This window comes from Lepisma saccharinum, chromosome 4 (assembly GCF_977018435.1).
Source record: "Lepisma saccharinum chromosome 4, izLepSacc3.1, whole genome shotgun sequence".
Lineage (NCBI taxonomy): Eukaryota > Metazoa > Arthropoda > Insecta > Zygentoma > Lepismatidae > Lepisma > Lepisma saccharinum.
In genome coordinates this window covers 66272042-66289163 of record NC_139232.1, presented here as the reverse complement: position 1 = coordinate 66289163, position 17122 = coordinate 66272042, and positions in this window count along the sequence as shown.

Below are 17122 nucleotides of genomic sequence, written 5' to 3'. Positions count from 1 at the left end.
AAATATGTCATGTCAAGTATTACAACAATTGTTTCTTGTATTGGGCATTTTACCCCTAATGGGAGGGTATTTTACCCTGAACATGGGGTGATTTGACCAAATTGACGTCCATCTGTTTATTTCTCTCTTGTTCTTTTGCTATAAGACTTACAGTAATAACACTTGTAGGTGACAGTAACAAAACATGTAGCTTTCATTTGACATCCTTTTCATTGCGACACTCCTTCATTTAGGGAAGCTATAAACCGCCAGAAAAAGTTGGGCCTATTCGCCCGATTGACTCTATTCAACATCTGAAACGAAGCGATATTTGTTATTTTATTTCAAATTAGAAGTCTACTTACCAGAATCACTACATTATGGATTGACGCCCGCAGAACGAAGGTAGAATTTCATTGCCCGTTCGACTTAAGTAACGGTGAATTAGTCTGTGTAAACGACTATCATCTCTTCAGTTCCTCACATGTTGATCTCGTGCGTGGCTTTGCCTATCTCTGAGGAAGAAAGGGTCTCCATGGCAACGGAATTCGAAACCATAAATCACTCTCAACCTGTTATTCCTCCGAGGGATAAACACGTGGACACTTGCTATTCGCTGCAAGATAATCGCGCATGCGAAAATATTTTGTGAATTAGACTAGCCAATTGTGAGTAATGAACACAGATTATTTGTCAGTTTTCCACATAATGTTTCCAAACAAAGATATGGAAACAGTACCATGTTATCCAAGGAAATTTTCACATTAAACTAGCAAGTTTCATGTGGCACGTCATATCACATCCGACATCTTGCTTTCATGTGGAAATTGTTTTTAGATGAGATGAAGTGAAAGCTTTTTATCTCGAATCAACGATTTGCTGTTTTCATATGTTAATTTAACGATCAATATAGGTACTAATGACTCAGTTCCTTTTATCATCGTCAAGATTTAAAAATTAGGCGTACTAAAGTGATCATGCCATAGCTTTCGGTGGAGTGCAGTCAGAATTTGGGTACGACTGGGTCTTCGACTCTGCAGTCCCATGTGCAGAGGTTGTCGATGAACTGTGTGCTGTGAATCATTGTCCTGGTCCCCACTATTGTACCTGTGGGCGATTTCTCGCGCTGTGGCCCTGCAGGCGGTCAGAACAATGCGCAACATCCTCGAGTGGTCTCTGGCATCAATGAGCCACTGTCCACGCACGGCTGGACAATGAGTCGTTGTTTACCCATCGCTGCATCACTTTCGATACCTGCTCACAACAGCGGCACGAGAGCAGCCAACGAGCCATGCCATTTCAGAGCTGCTTGTACCAAGGCGCCGTGCCATCACAATTTGACCTTTATCAAACTGGGAGAGATCGTCCGCTTTTCCCATTCTGACGCTGGAGACACTCCTAACAGCTAGCCTGTAGACTTGCTCACTATATACCATGCTGCCAGCGTGTCACGTGGTACTCTATACGCTCCAGGCGCGCTATATGTTTCCGGGTTGGGGTGGTCATAATGTAATGACTCATCTGTGTATATGTTTACATGTTAGCTTTATAAGTATATAACGTGGAGGAGCTAAATTTAGCAACCCTGTTTCCAACTGTGTCGTCTCTGGATGCTAAGGTGCAATAATCTTCGTGGAATTGCCTGAGTGAAGGAAACTATGCTTCGTCGCATGGTATATTTAGAACACCTACACTTAATCGCAATTCGCCATTTGTAATTGCACTCAAAGACTTCGGTGTTTAGATCCATGTTATTTTTTCGTTGTAATAATATTAATATACGAAGATTTATATTATGTGTAAGATACATAAATAATACACATTGATTTAGTGATTGATTTAGTTTATTTAAGTCCTTTTTTTGTGACTTGGCTATTTACGAAGAAGGGAATGAATTGAGATAAGATGAGATTGATCAAGAGAATCAAAAACATTTATGAACAACACAACGCAAGCTCCACAGAAGATTTTACTGGCTGTGAGTCCAGACACCACAGCCTCGTTAGTCTGCAAAATGCAGTCCAGGATGTGCTACGTGGAATAGAGGTTGCAACGTCCCCCGGTTGTACACCATTCGTCAGAAAGTTAGTCCGCTACTCCTTTAGTCGGGAACATGAGAATCTTTGCAAATCATCAGGGCTTGCTGGGTAGAAAAGAAACACAACACGGTTTTCAAAGTTAAACGCAGTTTTATAATCGCGTATATTTCATAATCACTTACCAATAAAACACTAGAACATTCAATACTAACGTTGGGCAATTCACTCAAATATAGCGAAAGTCAAATTACATAATTAATTGCTTACTTTCAACTTATCTGCCAGAAGAAAACTTGAAAACCGAAAATCTATTCTTGAATTCTCTCAGTTTCCAAGTTCTTATTGATCCTTCACCTTCACCTCAACTAAACTAAGATTTATTGGACTTACAGCTTTATAGGTGGCTGTTTATGCCCAGCATACATTATAAGTACATAAGATACATTTTTAATATAAATTTTACACACAAAGTTCATAAACGCTCTTAAATACAATTTTATATAACTACATTAACTCATTCAGTAACAAAAATATATTATAATTTTATATCAGCTTTTCTCAAAAAAGCAAGTATAACATATCCAATTCTAACATCTGGATCAAACAACATTGAAGTCATATTAATGGGAAAAGGAACATTAATTTTTGACAAAGTTTTATATAAGGTCTTTCTTTTCTCTGAGTGAATTGGACATTAGTAGTGTAATTGGCTATAGGATGAGCGCACACATAGTGTACAAATGAAGAGCTCATATGATTAAACAGCCCGATTTGGCTACACTTAAAACTATGCCAAGATGCCCATATGTCCCATTTGCCCAAGTGTGATATGCTCTCAATCCCAAGAACCCTGAATCCTAGTGTACAAATGAAGAAGCCTCAACAGATTGATTTGGCCATGTGTACAAAAGCTACATCTGTGAGATTGTTGTCCATAAGCTTGTTAAAAATATGGCCCTCTTGATATTGTTATGGCTACACTTAAAACTAAGCCAAAAATGCTTATGTAGGTGCCTTACAGATTACAGGATTACCTTGGACAAAGGCAGACTGCAAATTGGAACTGGTACCTGTTTTCTTCCTAATCTTTCATCAGTTTATTGCCCGGGGCAGTAATTACTTAGCTCAGAAATGCATTAGTCTGTCAGACAGTTTCGATTGGGAAAATTGATGCATTGCTTGCCCCGGGCAATAAATTATGCACGCTTAGGGGCTTCCATATTCCATTATTGTTGGCACGCATGGGGGCTTTTATATGCTGGCACGCATATAAGCTGAAAGGGGGCATTATTGATATTTCTGTGCAATTCTAGGGAAAATTCCTTTTGCATGATAGCATGTGTCAGGCCTTCATGCCATTGACTCCAATTCACTGGAAAGGGCATGAAACTTCAATTAATATTTCTGTGTAATAGGGGGAAATTCTTACTAAAAGGACATCACTCCCTGAGTCCAATTCTAAAAGGCTTTGCTCTGAAATAATATATACACGCGTGAGACTTTGAAAATATTCACTGCACAACTGTATTAGCTGATATCCAGCTCATAGCTCCCAGGTCTCAAACCTGGTAGAGAGTGTGGGCATAGCCCCATAGCTTATATGCCTTGTAATCAAAGGCTCCTGGGTTTGAGGCCTCCCCATGGTGAAGTGTTAATATTGCTGCCTTGTAATCAAGAGGCTCCCAGGTCTGAACCCTGGTAGAGAGTGTGGGCATAGCCCCATAGCTTATATGCCTTGTAATCAAAGGCTCCTGGGTTTGAGGCCTCCCCATGGTGAAGTGTTAATATTGCTGCCTTGTAAGCAAGAGGCTCCCAGGTCTGAAACCTGGTAGAGAGTGTGGGCATAGCCCCATAGCTTATATGCCTTGTAATCAAAGGCTCCTGGGTTTGACGCCTCCCCATGGTGAAGTGCTAGTCTTGCTGCCTTGTAATCAAAAGACTCCCGGGTTTGATACCAGGTAGAGAGTTTGGGCATAGCCCCATAGCTTATATGCCTTGTAATCAAAGGCTCCTGGGTTTGAGGCCTCCCCATGGTGAAGTGCTAGTCTTGCTGCCTTGTAATCAAAAGGCTCCCAGGTTTGATACCAGGTAGAGTGTGTAGGCCTCCCTGATGGCAAAGTGTTGGTATTATTGCCTTGTAATCAAGAGGCACCCGGGTTTGATACCTGGTAAAATGTGTGAGATTGAAATACATGTGGCAGAATAATATCCCCACACGTGAGACTTTGAGAATATTCACTGCAGATTTAAAGTACAACTTTTACTGTATTTAGCTGATATCCAGCTGATAGCTCCCAGGTTTGATACCTGGTAAAGTGTGTTATACAACAGCATAATAGAGCAAAACTATTTTATATTGGGGATCACCAGAGCCTAGTTACTGCTGTTGTCTGGGTATAAAAGCACCAGCTCAGCCACTAACTGCTGTTATAATTGTTTTGGCATTCTATCCATAGTTCTGTTTTTTTGGACCAAGAAATTTTATATAAACAAACAATAAAAATGCCAAACTTGAAATATTGCAATCAATGCAATAAAAATATATCTAGTTCTAATTGGGCTAGGCACCGGCATAATTGTGATCCTAAGAAATGCAGAAAGGCTACAAAAATATGCCCAAGATGCCATAAAATATTAAGCAAAGCATATTACAATAGGCATAAGTGTACTTGTTCTGCACAGTCATCAACATTGCCCTCACAGCCATCTACATCTGGTCTGAAAAGAAAGCATGAAACACCTGTTAATACTAGAGCAGCAAAGCAGCCACGCTATGCACCACCTATCCATAGCAGTTTTGCTGGCCAACTAAGGGATTACAGTTTTGAATCAGAGCCAAGATGTGACATTAAGAATTTTTTGAACAGTATAAATCCTGATGTACAGGCAATTCTAAATGCACAAAATGGCTCTTATAAGCTGTCCCTCAAATTGTTTACACAATATAAGAAACCAAATGGCACAAAATTTACACAGCCCCACATAACAGAAACTGTAGCTGTATATTCAAATGCAAATTTAGACAAAATAATAAGCAGTTTGATAGAGCAATTGAATATTAAACACTCTGAATTTGCAGCAAAAGAATCAGGATGGAGCCTATGCGGAACTTCACACAAGTTATATATAAATATTTCTGAATTCAGCCCACTACAAGGTTCTACATATCTGCCATTACCTGCCAATATTAAAAACAAAAAAGCCGTGATTAACATAAAAAATAATGATGAGAAATGTTTTCTGTGGTGTATTTTAGCTGCTTTGTATCCAGTTTTAAGGGATCCTCAGAAAATAATTTATTATAAACAACATGAGCACGATTTTGTTGATGCTATGGAGGGCTTAGAATATCCAATGTCTGTTCAGAATATTTATAAATTTGAAAAAAGGCCAGGGATATCAATGGTAAACAATTATCTATTAATGTTTTTATTTGTTCTACTGGCCGTGGCAATTGCTTGATAGCACCTCTCAGAATCAGTACACTTGATGATGATTCTACTGTCCCGATTGATCTGCTCTTAATTGAAGGGGATGAGACATACCATTACACTCTGATACACAGTCTTGAAGCTTTAGTCAGAAAACAACAAGGCAAATCCAATACAATATTTAAGTTGTGCAGAAGATGTTTGACTGTATTTGATGGTAGAAAAATGGTGAATGGGCTTCGGGAAGTGAATGCAGAAATTGCTAAAAACAAGTTAATTGAGCATCTAAAATACTGTGGCAACCATAAACCTGTTTATATGGTGATGCCTAGTCCAAGTGAAAATGCCAAATTCAAAAAATTTGAAGCCCTGTTGGAACATCCAGCATATATAGTCTGTAGATTTTGAATCAAACCTCAAACCCCTTGCATTATGCAGCCCAGATCCTGATGAATCTTCAATTACATCATACCAGTTACATGAACCTTCTAGTTTTCATTATGTGGTTGTACAGGATGGGGTTGTTAGTAAAGAATATTTATACATGGGATCAGATGCCATCAAAGAATTTGCACATAGAATAGAAAATGAGTGCCATAACATAGCATCTAATGTCTTATTAAAATCAAAACCTATGTTGCCTTTAACAGAGGATCAGATTGAAGATTTCAACAATGCAGAAAAATGCCCGGTATGTGATTCTGAATTTTCAGATACAAATATCAAGGTACATCACCATTCCCATACAGATGGTAAATTCTTAATGGCGCTGTGTAATAGCTGTAATATTAAGATCCAGAGACCAAAATTTATCCCTATATTTTGCCATGGTGCATCCAATTATGATTTTCATCATTTGATCAGGTACGAGGGGTTTGACAAGCAGAATTTAAATATTTTAGCAGAAAATAATGAGAAATGTATAGCTATTAGCAAAATAATTAAAGTTAATGGTGTTCCCATTCACTTAAGATTTCTTGATTCCTACAGAATTCTGTCCGCTAGCCTGGCTACACTGGCCAGTCAATTATCTGATGATCAATTCAAAATCACGTGTGCTTTGTTTCCAAATCAGGACCTGAAATTAATTAGGCGGAAGGGTGTATACCCATATGATTATGTTACAGATTTTTCTAAATTTAATGAGTGTTCTCTGCCACCAAAACAAGCATTCTACAGCAAACTCAGGGCATCTGGAATTACTGATGATGATTATCACCATGCCCAGTTGATGTGGAACAATTTAAAATGCCAGACATTTGGTGATTATCACAAGGCATATTTAAAAGTTGATGTCACTCTCTTAGCTGATATACTTCAGGCATTTAGAAAATCTTCCATGCAAAATTATAAACTGGATCCAATGTATTTCTATAGTGCACCAGGCTTAGCATGGTCTGCAATGTTTTTCAACACTAAAATGCAAATTGGATCTGATCCAGGATCAGGATATGTATCTGTTTATGGAGCAATGTATAAGAGGAGGCATGGTGCAATGTTCTCAGAGATATGCCAGAGCAAATAACAAATATAATCCTGATTATGATCCAGCACTGCCATTAAATTATATACTGTATGTAGATGCCAACAGCCTGTATGGTTATGCTATAATGGATAAACTGCCATATGCAGGGCTTGAGTGGGTTGAAGATTTCAATATTGAAGATCTTAAGGATTTTGATGACAGTCACTATGGTCTATTCTTAGAGGTTGATCTGACAATTCCTGATGATTTACACAACACATTTTCTGATCTGCCCCAATTCCTGAGGTTAAGTGTTCACGTGGCTCTAAACAGAAGAAGCTCATGATGACTCTAGATCCAAAACAGGATTATGTCATATATTACAAAAACCTCCAGTTCCTGATGCATCATGGTGTTCAAGTGACCAAAGTTGGCAAAGTTTTGAGGTTCAGGCACTCAACATGGTTGAAACCATATATTGATACAAACACAGAGCTTCGAACATCTGCAATGAGCCAATTTGATAAAACTTTGTTTAAATTGATGGTAAATTCAGTGTATGGCAAAACCATAGAAAATGTCAGAAAACATACTGATGTTAAATTAATTACTGACCCCAGCCTGAGCAAAAATTGATTGCAAAGCCTAATTTCAATTATAGAAGAATTTATGATGAAAATATGGCACTCTTCAACATGAAAAAAACAAAGATTAAGTTTGATAAGTCTATTTATGTAGGGGCTGTGATATTAGAATTGGCCAAATTACACATGCTGGAGCTCTATTATGATGTGTTGAAACCTTTTTATAATGATCGTGTAAAACTGATGTACATGGACACAGATAGCTTTATTGTTGATATTCAGACAGAAGATGTTTATCAAGATATGTCACAGCCTGCATTGCTTGAATATTTTGATACCAGTGAACATACAAAGATTCTACCCCACAACAAAAAGGTGCCTGGCAAGTTAAAAGATGAGACACTTGGTGATGTTATTGTGGCATTTGCTGGGTTAAGGGCCAAGATGTATAGTTTTGAAACATGTAGTGGTGTTTTTGCCAAAAAAGCCAAGTGCATTGGCAGAGTAATTGTGGACAAAGAGCTTGAATTTGAAGATTACGAAAATTGTCTCAAAACCCAGAGTTTAATAAGAACATCAGAATGCAGAATTCAGAGTGAGGATCACTTGTTGACTACAAATGTTGTAAGAAAAGTGGCTCTGGACCCACATGATGATAAGAGATGCATTTTATCATGTGGCATACATACTCTACCATGGGGTCATTGTGATTTGAAAAGTGGCAAACAATGCCCAATTACAGAGCATGATTTGAAATAAATAAACATGCCTATGAACTTATTTGGGTTCAAAAAACAGGCTATTATGGACCTGCCAACACCACAACCCTCTTCTGATATAATATCTAAACTAAGTGCTTTGTTAATTATTCATCTGAACAGCATACTTACAGATGTTGATGATGAAACAGGTAAAACATTGTACATATTTAACAATAATTTAAATTATTACCAATTACCTGTAGGTGGTCAATTACAATTTATTACAACCCCCAAGGGTGATGTCAAGGTTTCAATGGGGAGAAATATTTATAGAATTAAGCACTCAAACATGATTTCTGGCACTGTATATACTGTTTCTGCTGGTGACTGCTTATATATTGAGGTCCCGGGATCCTATGACAAGCTTATACCTTTTTTTTTATAGAATTAAGAATTAGATATTTTATAATAAATAACCACTAAATCAAAATGCCTAATGATATATTTGGCCATACAAGACATGAAGATCACAGTGATGAGATTCTGATGCTTGATGTCAGAGTCAAGAAATTAAGAAGTGATTTACAAGCTTTACAAACCACACTCAATGCCAGTCTTCAACTAGAAATTACAAATTTACAATCACAATGCATGGACCCTCTTCTTAAAATTGATTCTGAACTCAAATTATTGCTTCAGAAATATACTGATTTGGCCACATTAGATAATTTTCAAAGTTTAGAAGAAGCTGTAGCAGCTCTTCAAGCCAAATTTAAGACCCAGGCTAACAACTCTGAGCAATTGAAACAACAATTGGAACAGCAGATAAATAATGTCCAGACACAGCTCCAAACAATTGTCAAAAGCATAAAATCACAAGAAGATTTTGATCTAGTGATTTCCACTCTAAAGGAACAGATTCAATCACTACAGATACCTAATCTGGACCCTCTGAACAATGCCATAGCCGAGGTTAAAGAAAGAATTGAGACACTTGAAAATTTTATGAACAACTTGCCATCTTCTGATGCTTTGAGTGCTATAACTCGGAGTGTTGCCAACATTAAGCTGCAACTTGAAACATATGAAGATTTTGGAAAAATTCAGAGTACCATAACTCATCTTGAAGGTACCATAGCAGCAGTGCAAAGTGATCTGACAAATCTACAAGAATCTCTAGAATCCCGCTTGCCTGGTATTGTAGACACCCTTGTCAGTGTCCAGCAACAGATCACAAAACTTGAAAACCTCAACACTGAATTTGAGCTATCTCATTTTCATCACTTGATCGATGATATCCAAACAAATCTTGAAATTTTACAACAATCAACACCTACTCAGGCAGACATAACCCTGCTTCAAGATGCTATGCAAAGTGTGGCTGATGCTTCTGAATTAAATAATGTAAAATTGGCACTTGAATCTTTGCAGAATACTGTATCAAATCTGCCTACATAACAGGAACTTAAAAATATTAAGAGAGCAGTGAATCGCATATTGAAATCAGAAGATATCAAGAATATCCAGACAGAGATCAAACAACTTACTCAGACAGTGGCCACTCTACCAACTAATCAACATATTAATAAACTGCATGCCCTGTTTGAGGATATCAGAAGACAAGTCCATGATCTTACTGCTCAAAATTCAAAATTGGCAGTTGTTGAAAATTTACAGCAAATTGTAGCTAATATCAAGCAACAGCTAGGGAGCATGGAATCCAATCAAGCAAATGCTCTGTCTGTTTTTGCCACCCAGCTTCAAGAGATTGTGCAACAATACAAAAAACTTGTTGTGGACATAAAGCTCAAGCCAGGCCATGATGATGTTGTTAGGACTGTCAATGAGCACCTTGAATCTGTAACAAGTAGATTGCTTACAGCAGAAAAAGAAATAACTGGCATAATCGAGAATCCTAAACATACAGTAATTCTTGAATTGTACAGTATCCCCAACAAAGAATATGATTCACCGTTTACACCAGGTGGAAAAATGTATATGATGTCCCCTGCACAATTTTATTACCAGTTTTTTGTTGGGGGCACACTTAGACCAATCAAGATCAAATTTTGGCTACAACCACAGGCACACCACTACCCTACCTTATCAATAACAAATGCTGACAACAAAGTAAAAATCACCAGTGTAGAGTTAGAAGATTTTACAGATCCCAATACATTAGAGACATCGTATGCTGAAGATGATGGTTCTCTGGAATTTAATTTACAAATAGGAGACAAATTATATTTAGAAAATCCTGTAGTATCAGCTGAACACCCTATAGTTGCAATATTCTTGTTTACATACTATGTCTAGACAAATTATTGTTGCTGAATTACACAGACAAGCCAGACATAATTATAAGAGACTGCCAGTGGTTACAAAAGGCATAGATGATTTATGGCAGAGCGACTTGATTGAGATGGCAAGTGGACAGCTGAAAAACTTAGACAAAATCAACAAGAGCTACAAGTATCTACTCACTGTCATAGATACATTTTCAAAATTTGCCTGGGCTGTGCCACTCAAATCCAAGACTGGAAAATGTGTTACAGAAGCCTTCAGGACAATCATCAATCAGAGTGGAAGATCACCGCGCTATTTGCAAACAGATAATGGCAAAGAATTCTATAATTCGGTGTTCCAACAATTTATTAAAAGCCAGTCAATACAACATTACTCGAGTTACAGTGATCTTAAGGCCTCAATTGTAGAAAGATTCAACAAAACCCTAAAAGGTAATTATAAATGGCTCACAATCCTACCAGAACATCTACATAAATATAACAACTCGGTCCATTCCACAATCAACATGAAACCCTCTGGGGAAACTTCATCTGATTAGCAAAAATTGATCAGTACTGTTTATTATCCTAGATACCAGCCAACAACAAGAAAAGCTAAATACAAGGTTGGTGATCAAGTAAGAATCAGCAAATATAAGCACTTATTCAAAAGAGGCTTTACCAGAAACTGGAGCACTGAATTATGTACAGTGGTTCAAGTTAAACCTGGGACCCCTAACACATATATAATAAAAGATCACCGAGGAGAAATTCTCAAAGGCAGGTTTTATGAAGAAGAACTCAGCAAAACTAAGCAGCCTGACACATATCTCATAGAAAAATTTATCCGCAGAAAAGGCAACAAGATACTGGTGAAATGGCTAGGACTTCCAGAACACAGCTGGATCGAGGCAGACAAAGTGATACTATGAACACCTGGGATGTTATAAAGAGACTGCCAGAGCCTGAACAGCAGATTAAGAGAAATGGCAAGCTGCTTAGATGTCTTATTGTTGGGCCATCAGCTTGTGGTAAAACTACACTAATGATTGATAATTTTTTATTGGCACCCAACTGGTTAGATTGGAAAAACAGAGCTTGGAACAATTAAAATATCAGCAGCTGATGAAGCTATATGATGGACTGGATATAGCCACTTTTGAATCAGATGTTAAGCCACTCCATGAATGTCTTGATAACTCTGTTGTTGTGTTTGATGACATTATACTGGATAATCAAAACAAGGTTAGAAATTTTTTTACACAGGGCCGACACAAAAACATAGATTGCTTCTACCTGGCACAGACTTTTTCTAAAATTCCAAAGCAGCTGATCCGAGACAACAGCAATTTTATATGTGTGTTTCATCAAGATCATACCAACCTCAAACACATACATGATGAATATGTAGGTGGGGACTTGAGCTACAATAATTTTTCCAAGTTTTGCAGTAGGTGCTGGAACCAGAACAGTTATGGGTTTGTCACAATTGATATGACAAGGAAACCCAATAGTGGTAAATATAGAAATGAAATTAACAATTTTCTAGACATTGAAACATATATAAATAACCATGAAAAGGCTAATTATTGATGATCTTAAATTAAGAGATTATCTTGTAAAAAGATTTAAGGGATGGAAATCAGAGAACCGAGGAATCTATGAACAACACAAGCAAACAGAACAACCTATTATTTATGCTATTAGTGAATTAGGTAAAAATATCAAAACTGTTACAGAGCAAAATCAAAATTTGATCACAGAGCTTGTACCTGTAGCTGCTAGGAACATATTAGATTATCCAATCACCCCACTTTCTAGTATTCATACACCTAGTCCTGTTGCTCCTCGAAGAATTGAAGCTACTCAGGATCCTATTGAATTGGGTCTTCTTGCTCAAAAATATTTAAGCACACCTAAAGACAACAAAGATGAGGTCTTTGGCCTATATGGTAGCATCATACATAGAATTGGCAATTTCAGAGTAACATTTATGGGAGATGATCTAATTGTATATTCAGAATCTCATCTTGAAGAAAGAGGTGGTTTTGTTAAGTATCCCGGCACACCTGGATTGTGGGAACTGATGACTAGGAAGAGACCTGGCAGCTATACAGATCAAGATTATGAGCACTACAAAGAAATATTAATAAAATCAGATGCTCTATACCAGAACAATGATCCCACACAAAAAAGAGTCAAGTCTAGCAGTGGAGCAAAATACAACAACTTAATCAAGCCCATATGGTCACAGATCAAGACTGGTAGTGGAATCAAAGAATACAACACCCTGCCTAAAGAATTTGTGTGGGTTGATGATGTCAGGAAACTTGTAGATAGGTTGCTGGTGATAGCTGGGGAAGGAAAAGCTGCCAACCACAATTTTTACAATGAAAAGGTTGGAATTATTGACATGATAGCCACCAAATTGTCTAATTTTATAGTGAATGACACTAAGGGCATTGGATATCTTATAAAAATTATTAATACTCTACCACCTAAATTTTGGAATATCTCTGAGGGCCGGGGGCTGGTTAATGACATCATAAACAAGCTGCCATTTGAACTACACATTCCAGGCTATCAGTATTGTGGTCCCGGTACAAAATTTTACCATAGATTAAACAGAGGGGACCCTGGTGTTAATCCCCTAGATGCTGCTTGTAGAGACCATGACATAGCATACAACACACATTCTGATCTTGACAAGAGACATGTTGCAGACAAGAAATTAGAAGAGGCTGCATTTGGTAGATTTGTAAGCAAAGATGCTTCTTTAAGTGAAAGAATAGCAGCATTGGGGACCACCATAGCTATGAACACCAAACAAAAACTGTGGTGGGGGTTGTGATAAATTAAATAAATTTAAGCCACTTAATTAAGCTATGTAATCCCAGAATATGTATATAATAAACCTAGGATGAAGGCCAAGGGTGTTATGTATCAGATACCTTATGCAGGTCTTAAATCTCTTAAAACTATTGATAGTCTTTTAACCAAAAAGCAGCGCAAGAAAAAATTCTTGTCTTGCCAAGGGCCATGGTATGAAATTATTACTTAGTACCCCTCAATTAAAAGAAATATAGCAATCTAGAAAAAAATCACATGTGGGTGGCTTCATATTTACTATCCCGGCCATCATAGCAGCTTTGGGGGCTGTGGGGAGCTTGGCTGGGGGATCAGCTGCTATAGCAAAAACAGTAATAGATGCCAAGAAGAATAAGGCAGAATTAGATGAATTGAAGCGCCATAACCTGGCTATGGAAAAACAAGGCAAAAGTGTTAAGAGAGCCATGAATAAGTTTAAAAAAAACAACAGCCGCTTACAAACCAAGATATTGAAGCTTTAATCAAGCCACTGGGCAACAAAAATTTTAGAGGTGTGTACATGTCTGATTCTTTACCAGAACAACCACTCAACAAAGAGTGTGGCATAGTTAATTTGGATAAGTACAAAAATCAGGGCACTCACTGGATCTGTTATCTTAAATATTTAAAAGATGAGGCATTTGTGTTTGATTCATTTGGAGGTGTTCCACCTGAAAATTTAGTAAAATATCTAAAATCAACTAATCTTTATTACAATAATGCCCGTGTTCAAAATTTCAAAGATGTTAATTGTGGACATCTGTGTTTATCTGTTCTTAGATATCTGTCTCAAATAAATAAACCATCAATTGAAGATTTTCAAAAAGCCTTGTGGTATTTAAAACATCATGGGGGTATTCCATCTCACCAGCCAAAATTCAATATTGAAACTTAGATTACATGATGATATAGTGTATCCCAAAACAATAGCTCTCAGAGCATTTTATGGCATGTACTTGATCCCTAATATTACACACCACAACAACACAATTGCAGTTGGTAATCAAAACATTGTCATCACTCCAGGGCAGTATAATCTGTCTACTTTAATGCTCAGTTACCCAGAGGTATAGTGTTAACTCAAAATTCTGTCACTCACAGAGTAGAGATTGTGTCTGCTACAGAAACAGTGGATCTGGGTACTATAGGAGAGCTGTTAGGCTTTGAGAACAACACAAAACTTGAACCAGCCATCAAACACACTGCTATTAATATACCTAAATTCTTAGCCATAGAAACTCTGAATATTCACTGTAATGTGGCCGAGGGTATGATCACCAAATCAAATGGCAAAGGCACTCACAAACAAACTGGCATCATTGCAACATTCAAACCTAACTCTGCATTTATGGAGCCCATCATCTACAGTCCATCACCAACATTATATTTTCCTGTGTGCCATAATAGAATAGATTACATTGAGTTGATGGTCACTAATGAAAAAGAAGAATTAGTTGATTTTGCTGGAGCCACAACATCTGCTATCATAGAGATTAATATTTAAATAAAAATACATACAAAAAAATGGAAAATATTGAGAGTTATGAGCTACAATCATTCCCCCCAAACAGGAGGACATTTGCAAATTTAAATCAACCCAACACAGAGATTGAGGTTGATCTTGATGTAGGGGATGGCTTTATACACCCCCACAGAGCAGATCTATACATCAAATTTGATGTTGCAAAGCTCGATGGTACAGATTATCCGGCAAATTCAAATATAAGATTGGTAGACAATTTTGTGCCACATCTGTTCTCTGAAATTGAGATCAGAAAACATGGTGTTGTTATAAACAGAGTAGATTACCCTGGTATTACTTCTACAGCTTTGGCCACACTAAAATTATCCAAGACCGAGGCTTCTTACTACAAAATAGGTGGATTTGAGGCTGGTGATAAAATAATATCTAAGAGCCACACAGTGCTGTTTCCTATGCGCCTGTTGCCAGGATTCTTCTCAGATTACAAAGATATTATGTGGAAGGGTGGTTTAAGAATTACATTTAGAAGAGCTGCCAATGATAATAATGCTTTGATGAGGTACAGTACATTAAACTCTACAGGGGAAGCTCTGCCTAATACCCTACCTGATGAAGGCAAGTGCCTTATTTAGACTATGGAGCTAAGAATGCCAGTAGTTGAATATGAAGCTAGTTATGCTCTTAAATACAAAGCAGATATCCTAAAAAACCCACAGGTGCCTTTACAATTTTATACATATCAATGTGTACAGAAGCCTGCCACTGGTAGCTATTATGAGTTTGATGCTACAAATTCATTCTCCAGTATACAATATGACATGCCAGATTTTGTGGTGGTACTGTTTCAGACTGGAAGACACAATAATCAGGAAAAAAATTCAAGTAAATTTGATAACTGCAACATCAAGAACATATATCTTAAAAATGGCAGAAATGAGGTGTTTCCTAGAGAAAATTATAATTTAAACATGTCCAAGGATGATTTCCTTAAATTATATGAAGCATTTACAGCATACAAAAGGGTCACTACTGGCAAAACTGACATGTATTACACACCAGATGAATTCAAAGCACAGAGACCCATGTTTGTAATCAACACCTCAAAAAGGAAACAAGTTGTGGTTAATGACAGGACAAACATTAAAATTATCTGTGAATTCCATGATACACTCCCTGATGACACCATATGTAGTGTTATTCTTATAGGTGAAAAATCATATGTTTATGATGTAAGAAATGAGAGAGTCACAGAGCAATTCTAGAAAGCCTCTGCACAATGCATTGTCTTAGTACTAGATATGCAAGTTGGGCCTGGTGTCCAATTAAAATATTGAGCATATTCCAGGTAACAAGTATTTAAGCATATATTACATTATACTACTGTGTAAGCAAAAGCTCATATGAGCATTTTTGGCTTAGTTTTAAGTGTAGCCATAACAATATCAACAGGGGCATATTTTTAACAAGCTTATGGACAACAATCTCACAGATGTAGCTTTTGTACACATGGCCAAATCAATCTGTTGAGGCTTCTTCATTTGTACACTAGGATTCAGGGTTCTTGGGATTGAGAGCATATCACACTTGGGCAAATGGGGCATATGGGCATCTTGGCATAGTTTTAAGTGTAGCCAAATCGGGCTGTTTAATCATATGAGCTCTTCATTTGTACACTATGTGTGCGCTCATCCTATAGCCAATTACACTACTGACATTCCAAAATAATGTGATGAGCATCACCCCTTAACTCACCACAGTCATAATTCGGAGATTTCAAAATGTGTATTTTAAATAAATGATGATATGTTCTCGCGTGACCACTTCTTAGTCTATTTATTAAAACAATTGCACCTGTTTTCCAAACTCAGTCTGTCGTCAGGTGAGAAACATTCAGGTGGGTTCACTTCCTCTGCTGAGATGAGAAAGTGACGTCAATACGAACAGATTATGAAGTACTTATAAACATATATAAAAGTTCCAACTATAACTGTATCAATCTAACTATAGTTGTCTGTGATAACTTGCACATTATTTGAAATAACAAACTATTAAAAATCTTAACTTCTTACAAATATAAAACCTTAAACTCTCAGGTTCGTTACAAGGTTGACATTTGGATGTCTTCCGAAAGGATTATCCCTTACCCCCCAAATATACACATGTAAGTTTTCATATATTTATGTTATTACAATTAATGATCATTGATTGTATGCAATTTGTATGCAAGTACATTTCCAGCATAAAGAAGCTTTTAGGAAACTTTACCAGGCCTCCCGCACTGGTGCAA